Genomic DNA, 18,131 nt, shown 5'->3' with positions numbered 1-18,131 from the left:
AGCCTGGAGCATTTCCCTGCCGGCACCGTGCTCTCTGGGCGAGAAGTAGACACCGGTTCCACTCCGGCACAATGAAGGCGCAGAGCACGGAGCTGGCATGCGCATCGCACAGGCTGCAAGAGGAAGCGTGGCTGCCTCTCGCTTGTGTGTGGATTCACGTTAGCACTTGAAAACAGAAAGTTCAAGCTGCGGCTACGTGTGCTGCTACCTATTTCTCTTCCAGCTTTCCCTGGAAAGAGTTGTGCCCAGCTTGATGCTTGGAGATGCAGAGATGACAGTGGCAGATGCAGCGGAGAATGGAAATACAGAGTGCAGAGGAGAGTTTCTGGTGCTTTTACATGAGGCAAGAGGAAAGTGCAGCCCAGCAGAGGCTTTGACTTCTGGAGCCTTTTTCTTTGGCAGCAGCTGCTGCAAGTGGGCAAGGGAGCTGCGAGAGTGAAGAAGGGGACGGTCCGTCTATGTGAGAAGGAAGCTGCCGAGCCGCAGTGTGTTGTGCTCAGTTTCAAGGCTGCCTGGAGGAGGGGGGGACTTGAAGAACGCCTTCTTTCTGGACGCCTCCTTCTGGCTGTGCTGCAGCTGCATGCACTCTGCAGCACTGAAGGTTTAGGAACCTGCTGCTGGCCAGCTTGTGTCCAGGAGTGCAAGGGCTGCGCCTTCCTTTCTGAAGCAGCCAGAGCATTCTCAGCTGCATCTGCTTGTGAAGCAGCTCTTGGCTGGACATTGGAAATTGGCTCCCCTGAGTACATGAGCCCGGTGTCCAGCTGCTTCGTTCTTCGCCTTCTGTGCTCTGGACAGAAGTGAAGCCCAGCCATGGCTTGGAGCTTTGCCGCTCTTCAGCGTGAACACTGCATGCAGCCACAGTGTGCTGTGCAGGGATTTTCCTTCAGCTCGACGGACAAGCATTTTCTTGCTGTTTCACCGAGTGCAAACTGTCCGTGTAGCTCTCGCTCAGCGAAATGCGTTTGGAGAGAAGCACTTGCTGGATTAGCCTTTCGCTGGCCAAGACTTTCAACACAGCACCACAATCCGGGCGACGACGAGCGGAAAGGACGAACATCTTTTGGTCCTGGCACGTTCTTCTGGGCGAGACGTCTATCCGCCTCTTCGCTCCCTGCAAGGCTGTAAGCTTGGCGGTGGCACTTGCAAGTGAGAAGGCAGGTGCAGAGAGCACCGCGATCTGCCGGCGCTGTGCAGGCTGGAAAGGAAAGAGGGCTACCACTAGGATGTGCTGCAAATACAGGTTTCCACGCGTCGAGGGTAAGCTCCGCGTAAGGTAAGCTCGTTGACCTAAAACTGTTCTCTGTGCGAGACGTAGCTGAGAATCTTTCCGTTAAGATTCAGGCTACAAGGCAGACAGAATGTGCTGCTACCTAGCGCTGAGAGAGAAAGTGCAGAGGAGCCCAGGCGTGTTTGGGCAGAGGCAGCAGCCTGGAGCATTTCTCTGCCGGCACCGTGCTCTCTGGGCGAGAAGTAGACACCGGTTCCACTCCGGCACAATGAAGGCGCAGAGCACGGAGCTGGCATGCGCATCGCACAGGCTGCAAGAGGAAGCGTGGCTGCCTCTCGCTTGTGTGTGGATTCACGTTAGCACTTGAAAACAGAAAGTTCAAGCTGCGGCTACTTGTGCTGCTACCTATTTCTCTTCCAGCTTTCCCTGGAAAGAGTTGTGCCCAGCTTGATGCTTGGAGATGCAGAGATGACAGTGGCAGATGCAGCGGAGAATGGAAATACAAAGTGCAGCGGAGAGTTTCTGGTGCTTTTACATGAGGCAAGGGGAAAGTGCAGCCCAGCAAAGGCTTTGACTTCTGGAGCCTTTTTCTTTGGCAGCAGCTGCTGCAAGTGAGCAAGGGAGCTGCGAGAGTGAACAAGGGGACGGTCCGTCTATGTGAGAAGGAAGCTGCCGAGCCGCAGTGTGTTGTGCTCAGTTTCAAGGCTGCCTGGAGGAGGGGGGGACTTGAAGAACGCCTTCTTTCTGGACGCCTCCTTCTGGCTGTGCTGCAGCTGCATGCACTCTGCAGCACTGAAGGTTTAGGAACCTGCTGCTGGCCAGCTTGTGTCCAGGAGTGCAAGGGCTGCGCCTTCCTTTCTGAAGCAGCCAGAGCATTCTCAGCTGCATCTGCTTGTGAAGCAGCTCTTGGCTGGACATTGGAAATTGGCTCCCCTGCGTACATGAGCCCGGTGCCCAGCTGCTTGGTTCTTCGCCTTCTGTGCTCTGGACAGAAGTGAAGCCCAGCCATGGCTTGGAGCTTTGCCGCTCTTCAGCGTCAACACTGCATGCAGCCACAGTGTGCTGTGCAGGGATTTTCCTTCAGCTCGACGGACAAGCATTTTCTTGCTGTTTCACCGAGTGCAAACTGTCCGTGTAGCTCTCGCTCAGCGAAATGCGTTTGGAGAGAAGCACTTGCTGGATTAGCCTTTCGCTGGCCAAGACTTTCAACACAGCACCACAATCCGGGCGACGACGAGCGGAAAGGACGAACATCTTTTGGTCCTGGCACGTTCTTCTGGGCGAGACGTCTATCCGCCTCTTCGCTCCCTGCAAGGCTGTAAGCTTGGCGGTGGCACTTGCAAGTGAGAAGGCAGGTGCAGAGAGCACCGCGTCTGCCGGAGCTGTGCAGGCTGGAAAGGAAAGAGGGCTACCACTAGGATGTGCTGCAAATACAGGTTTCCACGCGTCGAGGGTAAGCTCCGCGTAAGGTAAGCTCGTTGACCTAAAACTGTTCTCTGTGCGAGACGTAGCTGAGAATCTTTCCGTTAAGATTCAGGCTACAAGGCAGACAGAATGTGCTGCTACCTAGCGCTGAGAGAGAAAGTGCAGAGGAGCCCAGGCGTGTTTCGGCAGAGGCAGCAGCCTGGAGCATTTCCCTGCCGGCACCGTGCTCTCTGGGCGAGAAGTAGACACCGGTTCCACTCCGGCACAATGAAGGCGCAGAGCACGGAGCTGGCATGCGCATCGCACAGGCTGCAAGAGGAAGCGTGGCTGCCTCTCGCTTGTGTGTGGATTCACGTTAGCACTTGAAAACAGAAAGTTCAAGCTGCGGCTACTTGTGCTGCTACCTATTTCTCTTCCAGCTTTCCCTGGAAAGAATTGTGCCCAGCTTGATGCTTGGAGATGCAGAGATGACAGTGGCAGATGCAGCGGAGAATGGAAATACAAAGTGCAGCGGAGAGTTTCTGGTGCTTTTACATGAGGCAAGAGGAAAGTGCAGCCCAGCAGAGGCTTTGACTTCTGGAGCCTTTTTCTTTGGCAGCAGCTGCTGCAAGTGGGCAAGGGAGCTGCGAGAGTGAACAAGGGGACGGTCCGTCTATGTGAGAAGGAAGCTGCCGAGCCGCAGTGTGTTGTGCTCAGTTTCAAGGCTGCCTGGAGGAGGGGGGGACTTGAAGAACGCCTTCTTTCTGGACGCCTCCTTCTGGCTGTGCTCCAGCTGCATGCACTCTGCAGCACTGAAGGTTTAGGAACCTGCTGCTGGCCAGCTTGTGTCCAGGAGTGCAAGGGCTGCGCCTTCCTTTCTGAAGCAGCCAGAGCATTCTCAGCTGCATCTGCTTGTGGAGCAGCTCTTGGCTGGACATTGGAAATTGGCTCCCCTGCGTACATGAGCCCGGTGCCCAGCTGCTTGGTTCTTCGCCTTCTGTGCTCTGGACAGAAGTGAAGCCCAGCCATGGCTTGGAGCTTTGCCGCTCTTCAGCGTCAACACTGCATGCAGCCACAGTGTGCTGTGCAGGGATTTTCCTTCAGCTCGACGGACAAGCATTTTCTTGCTGTTTCACCGAGTCCAAACTGTCCGTGTAGCTCTCGCTCAGCGAAATGCGTTTGGAGAGAAGCACTTGCTGGATTAGCCTTTCGCTGGCCAAGACTTTCAACACAGCACCACCATCCGGGCGACGACGAGCGGAAAGGACGAACATCTTTTGGTCCTGGCACGTTCTTCTGGGCGAGACGTCTATCCGCCTCTTCGCTCCCTGCAAGGCTGTAAGCTTGGCGGTGGCACTTGCAAGTGAGAAGGCAGGTGCAGAGAGCACCGCGATCTGCCGGCGCTGTGCAGGCTGGAAAGGAAAGAGGGCTACCACTAGGATGTGCTGCAAATACAGGTTTCCACGCGTCGAGGGTAAGCTCCGCGTAAGGTAAGCTCGTTGACCTAAAACTGTTCTCTGTGCGAGACGTAGCTGAGAATCTTTCCGTTAAGATTCAGGCTACAAGGCAGACAGAATGTGCTGCTACCTAGCGCTGAGAGAGAAAGTGCAGAGGAGCCCAGGCGTGTTTCGGCAGAGGCAGCAGCCTGGAGCATTTCTCTGCCGGCACCGTGCTCTCTGGGCGAGAAGTAGACACCGGTTCCACTCCGGCACAATGAAGGCGCAGAGCACGGAGCTGGCATGCGCATCGCACAGGCTGCAAGAGGAAGCGTGGCTGCCTCTCGCTTGTGTGTGGATTCACGTTAGCACTTGAAAACAGAAAGTTCAAGCTGCGGCTACTTGTGCTGCTACCTATTTCTCTTCCAGCTTTCCCTGGAAAGAGTTGTGCCCAGCTTGATGCTTGGAGATGCAGAGATGACAGTGGCAGATGCAGCGGAGAATGGAAATACAAAGTGCAGCGGAGAGTTTCTGGTGCTTTTACATGAGGCAAGGGGAAAGTGCAGCCCAGCAAAGGCTTTGACTTCTGGAGCCTTTTTCTTTGGCAGCAGCTGCTGCAAGTGAGCAAGGGAGCTGCGAGAGTGAACAAGGGGACGGTCCGTCTATGTGAGAAGGAAGCTGCCGAGCCGCAGTGTGTTGTGCTCAGTTTCAAGGCTGCCTGGAGGAGGGGGGGACTTGAAGAACGCCTTCTTTCTGGACGCCTCCTTCTGGCTGTGCTGCAGCTGCATGCACTCTGCAGCACTGAAGGTTTAGGAACCTGCTGCTGGCGTGGTTGTGTCCAGGAGTGCAAGGGCTGCGCCTTCCTTTCTGAAGCAGCCAGAGCATTCTCAGCTGCATCTGCTTGTGAAGCAGCTCTTGGCTGGACATTGGAAATTGGCTCCCCTGCGTACATGAGCCCGGTGCCCAGCTGCTTGGTTCTTCGCCTTCTGTGCTCTGGACAGAAGTGAAGCCCAGCCATGGCTTGGAGCTTTGCCGCTCTTCAGCGTCAACACTGCATGCAGCCACAGTGTGCTGTGCAGGGATTTTCCTTCAGCTCGACGGACAAGCATTTTCTTGCTGTTTCACCGAGTGCAAACTGTCCGTGTAGCTCTCGCTCAGCGAAATGCGTTTGGAGAGAAGCACTTGCTGGATTAGCCTTTCGCTGGCCAAGACTTTCAACATAGCACCACAATCCGGGCGACGACGAGCGGAAAGGACGAACATCTTTTGGTCCTGGCACGTTCTTCTGGGCGAGACGTCTATCGGCCTCTTCGCTCCCTGCAAGGCTGTAAGCTTGGCGGTGGCACTTGCAAGTGAGAAGGCAGGTGCAGAGAGCACCGCGATCTGCCGGCGCTGTGCAGGCTGGAAAGGAAAGAGGGCTACCACTAGGATGTGCTGCAAATACAGGTTTCCACGCGTCGAGGGTAAGCTCCGCGTAAGGTAAGCTCGTTGACCTAAAACTGTTCTCTGTGCGAGACGTAGCTGAGAATCTTTCCGTTAAGATTCAGGCTACAAGGCAGACAGAATGTGCTGCTACCTAGCGCTGAGAGAGAAAGTGCAGAGGAGCCCAGGCGTGTTTCGGCAGAGGCAGCAGCCTGGAGCATTTCTCTGCCGGCACCGTGCTCTCTGGGCGAGAAGTAGACACCGGTTCCACTCCGGCACAATGAAGGCGCAGAGCACGGAGCTGGCATGCGCATCGCACAGGCTGCAAGAGGAAGCGTGGCTGCCTCTCGCTTGTGTGTGGATTCACGTTAGCACTTGAAAACAGAAAGTTCAAGCTGCGGCTACTTGTGCTGCTACCTATTTCTCTTCCAGCTTTCCCTGGAAAGAGTTGTGCCCAGCTTGATGCTTGGAGATGCAGAGATGACAGTGGCAGATGCAGCGGAGAATGGAAATACAGAGTGCAGAGGAGAGTTTCTGGTGCTTTTACATGAGGCAAGAGGAAAGTGCAGCCCAGCAGAGGCTTTGACTTCTGGAGCCTTTTTCTTTGGCAGCAGCTGCTGCAAGTGGGCAAGGGAGCTGCGAGAGTGAACAAGGGGACGGTCCGTCTATGTGAGAAGGAAGCTGCCGAGCCGCAGTGTGTTGTGCTCAGTTTCAAGGCTGCCTGGAGGAGGGGGGACTTGAAGAACGCCTTCTTTCTGGACGCGTCCTTCTGGCTGTGCTCCAGCTGCATGCACTCTGCAGCACTGAAGGTTTAGGAACGTGCTTCTGGCCAGCTTGTGTCCAGGAGTTCAAGGGCTGCGCTTTACTTTCTGAAGCAGCCAGAGCATTCTCAGCTGCATCTGCTTGTGGAGCAGCTCTTGGCTGGACATTGGAAATTGGCTCCCCTGAGTACATGAGCCCGGTGCCCAGCTGCTTCGTTCTTCGCCTTCTGTGCTCTGGACAGAAGTGAAGCCCAGCCATGGCTTGGAGCTTTGCCGCTCTTCAGCGTGAACACTGCATGCAGCCACAGTGTGCTGTGCAGGGATTTTCCTTCAGCTCGACGGACAAGCATTTTCTTGCTGTTTCACCGAGTGCAAACTGTCCGTGTAGCTCTCGCTCAGCGAAATGCGTTTGGAGAGAAGCACTTGCTGGATTAGCCTTTCGCTGGCCAAGACTTTCAACACAGCACCACAATCCGGGCGACGACGAGCGGAAAGGACGAACATCTTTTGGTCCTGGCACGTTCTTCTGGGCGAGACGTCTATCCGCCTCTTCGCTCCCTGCAAGGCTGTAAGCTTGGCGGTGGCACTTGCAAGTGAGAAGGCAGGTGCAGAGAGCACCGCGATCTGCCGGCGCTGTGCAGGCTGGAAAGGAAAGAGGGCTACCACTAGGATGTGCTGCAAATACAGGTTTCCACGCGTCGAGGGTAAGCTCCGCGTAAGGTAAGCTCGTTGACCTAAAACTGTTCTCTGTGCGAGACGTAGCTGAGAATCTTTCCGTTAAGATTCAGGCTACAAGGCAGACAGAATGTGCTGCTACCTAGCGCTGAGAGAGAAAGTGCAGAGGAGCCCAGGCGTGTTTCGGCAGAGGCAGCAGCCTGGAGCATTTCCCTGCCGGCACCGTGCTCTCTGGGCGAGAAGTAGACACCGGTTCCACTCCGGCACAATGAAGGCGCAGAGCACGGAGCTGGCATGCGCATCGCCCAGGCTGCAAGAGGAAGCGTGGCTGCCTCTCGCTTGTGTGTGGATTCACGTTAGCACTTGAAAACAGAAAGTTCAAGCTGCGGCTACGTGTGCTGCTACCTATTTCTCTTCCAGCTTTCCCTGGAAAGAGTTGTGCCCAGCTTGATGCTTGGAGATGCAGAGATGACAGTGGCAGATGCAGCGGAGAATGGAAATACAGAGTGCAGAGGAGAGTTTCTGGTGCTTTTACATGAGGCAAGAGGAAAGTGCAGCCCAGCAGAGGCTTTGACTTCTGGAGCCTTTTTCTTTGGCAGCAGCTGCTGCAAGTGGGCAAGGGAGCTGCGAGAGTGAACAAGGGGACGGTCCGTCTATGTGAGAAGGAAGCTGCCGAGCCGCAGTGTGTTGTGCTCAGTTTCAAGGCTGCCTGGAGGAGGGGGGGACTTGAAGAACGCCTTCTTTCTGGACGCCTCCTTCTGGCTGTGCTGCAGCTGCATGCACTCTGCAGCACTGAAGGTTTAGGAACCTGCTGCTGGCCAGCTTGTGTCCAGGAGTGCAAGGGCTGCACCTTCCTTTCTGAAGCAGCCGGAGCATTCTCAGCTGCAGCTGCTTGTGAAGCAGCTCTTGGCTGGACATTGGAAATTGGCTCCCCTGAGTACATGAGCCCGGTGCCCAGCTGCTTGGTTCTTCGCCTTCTGTGCTCTGGACAGAAGTGAAGCCCAGCCATGGCTTGGAGCTTTGCCGCTCTTCAGCGTGAACACTGCATGCAGCCACAGTGTGCTGTGCAGGGATTTTCCTTCAGCTCGACGGACAAGCATTTTCTTGCTGTTTCACCGAGTCCAAACTGTCCGTGTAGCTCTCGCTCAGCGAAATGCGTTTGGAGAGAAGCACTTGCTGGATTAGCCTTTCGCTGGCCAAGACTTTCAACACAGCACCACAATCCGGGCAAGGAGCAGCAGAAAGGAAGACCATCTTTTGGTCCTGGCACGTTCTTCTGGGCGACACGCCTATCGGCCTCTTCGCTCCCTGCAAGGCTGTAAGCTTGGCGGTGGCACTTGCAAGTGAGAAGGCAGGTGCAGAGAGCACCGCGATCTGCCGGCGCTGTGCAGGCTGGAAAGGAAAGAGGGCTACCACTAGGATGTGCTGCAAATACAGGTTTCCACGCGTCGAGGGTAAGCTCCGCGTAAGGTAAGCTCGTTGACCTAAAACTGTTCTCTGTGCGAGACGTAGCTGAGAATCTTTCCGTTAAGATTCAGGCTACAAGGCAGACAGAATGTGCTGCTACCTAGCGCTGAGAGAGAAAGTGCAGAGGAGCCCAGGCGTGTTTCGGCAGAGGCAGCAGCCTGGAGCATTTCTCTGCCGGCACCGTGCTCTCTGGGCGAGAAGTAGACACCGGTTCCACTCCGGCACAATGAAGGCGCAGAGCACGGAGCTGGCATGCGCATCGCACAGGCTGCAAGAGGAAGCGTGGCTGCCTCTCGCTTGTGTGTGGATTCACGTTAGCACTTGAAAACAGAAAGTTCAAGCTGCGGCTACTTGTGCTGCTACCTATTTCTCTTCCAGCTTTCCCTGGAAAGAGTTGTGCCCAGCTTGATGCTTGGAGATGCAGAGATGACAGTGGCAGATGCAGCGGAGAATGGAAATACAGAGTGCAGAGGAGAGTTTCTGGTGCTTTTACATGAGGCAAGAGGAAAGTGCAGCCCAGCAGAGGCTTTGACTTCTGGAGCCTTTTTCTTTGGCAGCAGCTGCTGCAAGTGGGCAAGGGAGCTGCGAGAGTGAACAAGGAGACGGTCCGTCTATGTGAGAAGGAAGCTGCCGAGCCGCAGTGTGTTGTGCTCAGTTTCAAGGCTGCCTGGAGGAGGGGGGACTTGAAGAACGCCTTCTTTCTGGACGCGTCCTTCTGGCTGTGCTCCAGCTGCATGCACTCTGCAGCACTGAAGGTTTAGGAACGTGCTTCTGGCCAGCTTGTGTCCAGGAGTTCAAGGGCTGCGCTTTACTTTCTGAAGCAGCCAGAGCATTCTCAGCTGCATCTGCTTGTGGAGCAGCTCTTGGCTGGACATTGGAAATTGGCTCCCCTGAGTACATGAGCCCGGTGCCCAGCTGCTTCGTTCTTCGCCTTCTGTGCTCTGGACAGAAGTGAAGCCCAGCCATGGCTTGGAGCTTTGCCGCTCTTCAGCGTGAACACTGCATGCAGCCACAGTGTGCTGTGCAGGGATTTTCCTTCAGCTCGACGGACAAGCATTTTCTTGCTGTTTCACCGAGTGCAAACTGTCCGTGTAGCTCTCGCTCAGCGAAATGCGTTTGGAGAGAAGCACTTGCTGGATTAGCCTTTCGCTGGCCAAGACTTTCAACACAGCACCACAATCCGGGCGACGACGAGCGGAAAGGACGAACATCTTTTGGTCCTGGCACGTTCTTCTGGGCGAGACGTCTATCCGCCTCTTCGCTCCCTGCAAGGCTGTAAGCTTGGCGGTGGCACTTGCAAGTGAGAAGGCAGGTGCAGAGAGCACCGCGATCTGCCGGCGCTGTGCAGGCTGGAAAGGAAAGAGGGCTACCACTAGGATGTGCTGCAAATACAGGTTTCCACGCGTCGAGGGTAAGCTCCGCGTAAGGTAAGCTCGTTGACCTAAAACTGTTCTCTGTGCGAGACGTAGCTGAGAATCTTTCCGTTAAGATTCAGGCTACAAGGCAGACAGAATGTGCTGCTACCTAGCGCTGAGAGAGAAAGTGCAGAGGAGCCCAGGCGTGTTTCGGCAGAGGCAGCAGCCTGGAGCATTTCCCTGCCGGCACCGTGCTCTCTGGGCGAGAAGTAGACACCGGTTCCACTCCGGCACAATGAAGGCGCAGAGCACGGAGCTGGCATGCGCATCGCCCAGGCTGCAAGAGGAAGCGTGGCTGCCTCTCGCTTGTGTGTGGATTCACGTTAGCACTTGAAAACAGAAAGTTCAAGCTGCGGCTACGTGTGCTGCTACCTATTTCTCTTCCAGCTTTCCCTGGAAAGAGTTGTGCCCAGCTTGATGCTTGGAGATGCAGAGATGACAGTGGCAGATGCAGCGGAGAATGGAAATACAGAGTGCAGAGGAGAGTTTCTGGTGCTTTTACATGAGGCAAGAGGAAAGTGCAGCCCAGCAGAGGCTTTGACTTCTGGAGCCTTTTTCTTTGGCAGCAGCTGCTGCAAGTGGGCAAGGGAGCTGCGAGAGTGAACAAGGGGACGGTCCGTCTATGTGAGAAGGAAGCTGCCGAGCCGCAGTGTGTTGTGCTCAGTTTCAAGGCTGCCTGGAGGAGGGGGGGACTTGAAGAACGCCTTCTTTCTGGACGCCTCCTTCTGGCTGTGCTGCAGCTGCATGCACTCTGCAGCACTGAAGGTTTAGGAACCTGCTGCTGGCCAGCTTGTGTCCAGGAGTGCAAGGGCTGCACCTTCCTTTCTGAAGCAGCCGGAGCATTCTCAGCTGCAGCTGCTTGTGAAGCAGCTCTTGGCTGGACATTGGAAATTGGCTCCCCTGAGTACATGAGCCCGGTGCCCAGCTGCTTGGTTCTTCGCCTTCTGTGCTCTGGACAGAAGTGAAGCCCAGCCATGGCTTGGAGCTTTGCCGCTCTTCAGCGTGAACACTGCATGCAGCCACAGTGTGCTGTGCAGGGATTTTCCTTCAGCTCGACGGACAAGCATTTTCTTGCTGTTTCACCGAGTCCAAACTGTCCGTGTAGCTCTCGCTCAGCGAAATGCGTTTGGAGAGAAGCACTTGCTGGATTAGCCTTTCGCTGGCCAAGACTTTCAACACAGCACCACAATCCGGGCAAGGAGCAGCAGAAAGGAAGACCATCTTTTGGTCCTGGCACGTTCTTCTGGGCGACACGCCTATCGGCCTCTTCGCTCCCTGCAAGGCTGTAAGCTTGGCGGTGGCACTTGCAAGTGAGAAGGCAGGTGCAGAGAGCACCGCGATCTGCCGGCGCTGTGCAGGCTGGAAAGGAAAGAGGGCTACCACTAGGATGTGCTGCAAATACAGGTTTCCACGCGTCGAGGGTAAGCTCCGCGTAAGGTAAGCTCGTTGACCTAAAACTGTTCTCTGTGCGAGACGTAGCTGAGAATCTTTCCGTTAAGATTCAGGCTACAAGGCAGACAGAATGTGCTGCTACCTAGCGCTGAGAGAGAAAGTGCAGAGGAGCCCAGGCGTGTTTCGGCAGAGGCAGCAGCCTGGAGCATTTCTCTGCCGGCACCGTGCTCTCTGGGCGAGAAGTAGACACCGGTTCCACTCCGGCACAATGAAGGCGCAGAGCACGGAGCTGGCATGCGCATCGCACAGGCTGCAAGAGGAAGCGTGGCTGCCTCTCGCTTGTGTGTGGATTCACGTTAGCACTTGAAAACAGAAAGTTCAAGCTGCGGCTACTTGTGCTGCTACCTATTTCTCTTCCAGCTTTCCCTGGAAAGAGTTGTGCCCAGCTTGATGCTTGGAGATGCAGAGATGACAGTGGCAGATGCAGCGGAGAATGGAAATACAGAGTGCAGAGGAGAGTTTCTGGTGCTTTTACATGAGGCAAGAGGAAAGTGCAGCCCAGCAGAGGCTTTGACTTCTGGAGCCTTTTTCTTTGGCAGCAGCTGCTGCAAGTGGGCAAGGGAGCTGCGAGAGTGAACAAGGAGACGGTCCGTCTATGTGAGAAGGAAGCTGCCGAGCCGCAGTGTGTTGTGCTCAGTTTCAAGGCTGCCTGGAGGAGGGGGGACTTGAAGAACGCCTTCTTTCTGGACGCGTCCTTCTGGCTGTGCTCCAGCTGCATGCACTCTGCAGCACTGAAGGTTTAGGAACGTGCTTCTGGCCAGCTTGTGTCCAGGAGTTCAAGGGCTGCGCTTTACTTTCTGAAGCAGCCAGAGCATTCTCAGCTGCATCTGCTTGTGGAGCAGCTCTTGGCTGGACATTGGAAATTGGCTCCCCTGAGTACATGAGCCCGGTGCCCAGCTGCTTGGTTCTTCGCCTTCTGTGCTCTGGACAGAAGTGAAGCCCAGCCATGGCTTGGAGCTTTGCCGCTCTTCAGCGTGAACACTGCATGCAGCCACAGTGTGCTGTGCAGGGATTTTCCTTCAGCTCGACGGACAAGCATTTTCTTGCTGTTTCACCGAGTGCAAACTGTCCGTGTAGCTCTCGCTCAGCGAAATGCGTTTGGAGAGAAGCACTTGCTGGATTAGCCTTTCGCTGGCCAAGACTTTCAACACAGCACCACAATCCGGGCGACGACGAGCGGAAAGGACGAACATCTTTTGGTCCTGGCACGTTCTTCTGGGCGAGACGTCTATCCGCCTCTTCGCTCCCTGCAAGGCTGTAAGCTTGGCGGTGGCACTTGCAAGTGAGAAGGCAGGTGCAGAGAGCACCGCGATCTGCCGGCGCTGTGCAGGCTGGAAAGGAAAGAGGGCTACCACTAGGATGTGCTGCAAATACAGGTTTCCACGCGTCGAGGGTAAGCTCCGCGTAAGGTAAGCTCGTTGACCTAAAACTGTTCTCTGTGCGAGACGTAGCTGAGAATCTTTCCGTTAAGATTCAGGCTACAAGGCAGACAGAATGTGCTGCTACCTAGCGCTGAGAGAGAAAGTGCAGAGGAGCCCAGGCGTGTTTCGGCAGAGGCAGCAGCCTGGAGCATTTCCCTGCCGGCACCGTGCTCTCTGGGCGAGAAGTAGACACCGGTTCCACTCCGGCACAATGAAGGCGCAGAGCACGGAGCTGGCATGCGCATCGCCCAGGCTCCAAGAGGAAGCGTGGCTGCCTCTCGCTTGTGTGTGGATTCACGTTAGCACTTGAAAACAGAAAGTTCAAGCTGCGGCTACGTGTGCTGCTACCTATTTCTCTTCCAGCTTTCCCTGGAAAGAGTTGTGCCCAGCTTGATGCTTGGAGATGCAGAGATGACAGTGGCAGATGCAGCGGAGAATGGAAATACAGAGTGCAGAGGAGAGTTTCTGGTGCTTTTACATGAGGCAAGAGGAAAGTGCAGCCCAGCAGAGGCTTTGACTTCTGGAGCCTTTTTCTTTGGCAGCAGCTGCTGCAAGTGGGCAAGGGAGCTGCGAGAGTGAACAAGGGGACGGTCCGTCTATGTGAGAAGGAAGCTGCCGAGCCGCAGTGTGTTGTGCTCAGTTTCAAGGCTGCCTGGAGGAGGGGGGGACTTGAAGAACGCCTTCTTTCTGGACGCCTCCTTCTGGCTGTGCTGCAGCTGCATGCACTCTGCAGCACTGAAGGTTTAGGAACCTGCTGCTGGCCAGCTTGTGTCCAGGAGTGCAAGGGCTGCGCCTTCCTTTCTGAAGCAGCCAGAGCATTCTCAGCTGCATCTGCTTGTGAAGCAGCTCTTGGCTGGACATTGGAAATTGGCTCCCCTGAGTACATGAGCCCGGTGTCCAGCTGCTTTGTTCTTCGCCTTCTGTGCTCTGGACAGAAGTGAAGCCCAGCCATGGCTTGGAGCTTTGCCGCTCTTCAGTGTGAACACTGCATGCAGCCACAGTGTGCTGTGCAGGGATTTTCCTTCAGCTCGACGGACAAGCATTTTCTTGCTGTTTCACCGAGTGCAAACTGTCCGTGTAGCTCTCGCTCAGCGAAATGCGTTTGGAGAGAAGCACTTGCTGGATTAGCCTTTCGCTGGCCAAGACTTTCAACACAGCACCACAATCCGGGCGACGACGAGCGGAAAGGACGAACATCTTTTGGTCCTGGCACGTTCTTCTGGGCGAGACGTCTATCGGCCTCTTCGCTCCCTGCAAGGCTGTAAGCTTGGCGGTGGCACTTGCAAGTGAGAAGGCAGGTGCAGAGAGCACCGCGATCTGCCGGCGCTGTGCAGGCTGGAAAGGAAAGAGGGCTACCACTAGGATGTGCTGCAAATACAGGTTTCCACGCGTCGAGGGTAAGCTCCGCGTAAGGTAAGCTCGTTGACCTCAAACTGTTCTCTGTGCGAGACGTAGCTGAGAATCTTTCCGTTAAGATTCAGGCTACAAGGCAGACAGAATGTGCTGCTACCTAGCGCTGAGAGAGAAAGTGCAGAGGAGCCCAGGCGTGTTTCGGCAGAGGCAGCAGCCTGGAGCATTTCTCTGCCGGCACCGTGCTCTCTGGGCGAGAAGTAGACACCGGTTCCACTCCGGCACAATGAAGGCGCAGAGCACGGAGCTGGCATGCGCATCGCACAGGCTGCAAGAGGAAGCGTGGCTGCCTCTCGCTTGTGTGTGGATTCACGTTAGCACTTGAAAACAGAAAGTTCAAGCTGCGGCTACTTGTGCTGCTACCTATTTCTCTTCCAGCTTTCCCTGGAAAGAGTTGTGCCCAGCTTGATGCTTGGAGATGCAGAGATGACAGTGGCAGATGCAGCGGAGAATGGAAATACAAAGTGCAGCGGAGAGTTTCTGGTGCTTTTACATGAGGCAAGGGGAAAGTGCAGCCCAGCAAAGGCTTTGACTTCTGGAGCCTTTTTCTTTGGCAGCAGCTGCTGCAAGTGAGCAAGGGAGCTGCGAGAGTGAACAAGGGGACGGTCCGTCTATGTGAGAAGGAAGCTGCCGAGCCGCAGTGTGTTGTGCTCAGTTTCAAGGCTGCCTGGAGGAGGGGGGGACTTGAAGAACGCCTTCTTTCTGGACGCCTCCTTCTGGCTGTGCTGCAGCTGCATGCACTCCGCAGCACTGAAGGTTTAGGAACCTGCTGCTGGCCAGCTTGTGTCCAGGAGTGCAAGGGCTGCGCCTTCCTTTCTGAAGCAGCCAGAGCATTCTCAGCTGCATCTGCTTGTGAAGCAGCTCTTGGCTGGACATTGGAAATTGGCTCCCCTGCGTACATGAGCCCGGTGCCCAGCTGCTTGGTTCTTCGCCTTCTGTGCTCTGGACAGAAGTGAAGCCCAGCCATGGCTTGGAGCTTTGCCGCTCTTCAGCGTCAACACTGCATGCAGCCACAGTGTGCTGTGCAGGGATTTTCCTTCAGCTCGACGGACAAGCATTTTCTTGCTGTTTCACCGAGTGCAAACTGTCCGTGTAGCTCTCGCTCAGCGAAATGCGTTTGGAGAGAAGCACTTGCTGGATTAGCCTTTCGCTGGCCAAGACTTTCAACACAGCACCACAATCCGGGCGACGACGAGCGGAAAGGACGAACATCTTTTGGTCCTGGCACGTTCTTCTGGGCGAGACGTCTATCCGCCTCTTCGCTCCCTGCAAGGCTGTAAGCTTGGCGGTGGCACTTGCAAGTGAGAAGGCAGGTGCAGAGAGCACCGCGATCTGCCGGCGCTGTGCAGGCTGGAAAGGAAAGAGGGCTACCACTAGGATGTGCTGCAAATACAGGTTTCCACGCGTCGAGGGTAAGCTCCGCGTAAGGTAAGCTCGTTGACCTAAAACTGTTCTCTGTGCGAGACGTAGCTGAGAATCTTTCCGTTAAGATTCAGGCTACAAGGCAGACAGAATGTGCTGCTACCTAGCGCTGAGAGAGAAAGTGCAGAGGAGCCCAGGCGTGTTTGGGCAGAGGCAGCAGCCTGGAGCATTTCTCTGCCGGCACCGTGCTCTCTGGGCGAGAAGTAGACACCGGTTCCACTCCGGCACAATGAAGGCGCAGAGCACGGAGCTGGCATGCGCATCGCACAGGCTGCAAGAGGAAGCGTGGCTGCCTCTCGCTTGTGTGTGGATTCACGTTAGCACTTGAAAACAGAAAGTTCAAGCTGCGGCTACTTGTGCTGCTACCTATTTCTCTTCCAGCTTTCCCTGGAAAGAGTTGTGCCCAGCTTGATGCTTGGAGATGCAGAGATGACAGTGGCAGATGCAGCGGAGAATGGAAATACAAAGTGCAGCGGAGAGTTTCTGGTGCTTTTACATGAGGCAAGGGGAAAGTGCAGCCCAGCAAAGGCTTTGACTTCTGGAGCCTTTTTCTTTGGCAGCAGCTGCTGCAAGTGAGCAAGGGAGCTGCGAGAGTGAACAAGGGGACGGTCCGTCTATGTGAGAAGGAAGCTGCCGAGCCGCAGTGTGTTGTGCTCAGTTTCAAGGCTGCCTGGAGGAGGGGGGGACTTGAAGAACGCCTTCTTTCTGGACGCCTCCTTCTGGCTGTGCTGCAGCTGCATGCACTCTGCAGCACTGAAGGTTTAGGAACCTGCTGCTGGCGTGGTTGTGTCCAGGAGTGCAAGGGCTGCGCCTTCCTTTCTGAAGCAGCCAGAGCATTCTCAGCTGCATCTGCTTGTGAAGCAGCTCTTGGCTGGACATTGGAAATTGGCTCCCCTGCGTACATGAGCCCGGTGCCCAGCTGCTTGGTTCTTCGCCTTCTGTGCTCTGGACAGAAGTGAAGCCCAGCCATGGCTTGGAGCTTTGCCGCTCTTCAGCGTCAACACTGCATGCAGCCACAGTGTGCTGTGCAGGGATTTTCCTTCAGCTCGACGGACAAGCATTTTCTTGCTGTTTCACCGAGTGCAAACTGTCCGTGTAGCTCTCGCTCAGCGAAATGCGTTTGGAGAGAAGCACTTGCTGGATTAGCCTTTCGCTGGCCAAGACTTTCAACACAGCACCACAATCCGGGCGACGACGAGCGGAAAGGACGAACATCTTTTGGTCCTGGCACGTTCTTCTGGGCGAGACGTCTATCGGCCTCTTCGCTCCCTGCAAGGCTGTAAGCTTGGCGGTGGCACTTGCAAGTGAGAAGGCAGGTGCAGAGAGCACCGCGATCTGCCAGCGCTGTGCAGGCTGGAAAGGAAAGAGGGCTACCACTAGGATGTGCTGCAAATACAGGTTTCCACGCGTCGAGGGTAAGCTCCGCGTAAGGTAAGCTCGTTGACCTAAAACTGTTCTCTGTGCGAGACGTAGCTGAGAATCTTTCCGTTAAGATTCAGGCTACAAGGCAGACAGAATGTGCTGCTACCTAGCGCTGAGAGAGAAAGTGCAGAGGAGCCCAGGCGTGTTTGGGCAGAGGCAGCAGCCTGGAGCATTTCTCTGCCGGCACCGTGCTCTCTGGGCGAGAAGTAGACACCGGTTCCACTCCGGCACAATGAAGGCGCAGAGCACGGAGCTGGCATGCGCATCGCACAGGCTGCAAGAGGAAGCGTGGCTGCCTCTCGCTTGTGTGTGGATTCACGTTAGCACTTGAAAACAGAAAGTTCAAGCTGCGGCTACTTGTGCTGCTACCTATTTCTCTTCCAGCTTTCCCTGGAAAGAGTTGTGCCCAGCTTGATGCTTGGAGATGCAGAGATGACAGTGGCAGATGCAGCGGAGAATGGAAATACAAAGTGCAGCGGAGAGTTTCTGGTGCTTTTACATGAGGCAAGGGGAAAGTGCAGCCCAGCAAAGGCTTTGACTTCTGGAGCCTTTTTCTTTGGCAGCAGCTGCTGCAAGTGAGCAAGGGAGCTGCGAGAGTGAACAAGGGGACGGTCCGTCTATGTGAGAAGGAAGCTGCCGAGCCGCAGTGTGTTGTGCTCAGTTTCAAGGCTGCCTGGAGGAGGGGGGGACTTGAAGAACGCCTTCTTTCTGGACGCCTCCTTCTGGCTGTGCTCCAGCTGCATGCACTCTGCAGCACTGAAGGTTTAGGAACCTGCTGCTGGCCAGCTTGTGTCCAGGAGTGCAAGGGCTGCGCCTTCCTTTCTGAAGCAGCCAGAGCATTCTCAGCTGCATCTGCTTGTGAAGCAGCTCTTGGCTGGACATTGGAAATTGGCTCCCCTGCGTACATGAGCCCGGTGCCCAGCTGCTTGGTTCTTCGCCTTCTGTGCTCTGGACAGAAGTGAAGCCCAGCCATGGCTTGGAGCTTTGCCGCTCTTCAGCGTCAACACTGCATGCAGCCACAGTGTGCTGTGCAGGGATTTTCCTTCAGCTCGACGGACAAGCATTTTCTTGCTGTTTCACCGAGTGCAAACTGTCCGTGTAGCTCTCGCTCAGCGAAATGCGTTTGGAGAGAAGCACTTGCTGGATTAGCCTTTCGCTGGCCAAGACTTTCAACACAGCACCACAATCCGGGCGAC

Source organism: Corvus hawaiiensis, chromosome 14, assembly GCF_020740725.1.
Source record: "Corvus hawaiiensis isolate bCorHaw1 chromosome 14, bCorHaw1.pri.cur, whole genome shotgun sequence".
Classification (NCBI taxonomy): Eukaryota; Metazoa; Chordata; class Aves; order Passeriformes; family Corvidae; genus Corvus; species Corvus hawaiiensis.
Note: the sequence above shows the minus strand (reverse complement) of the source record.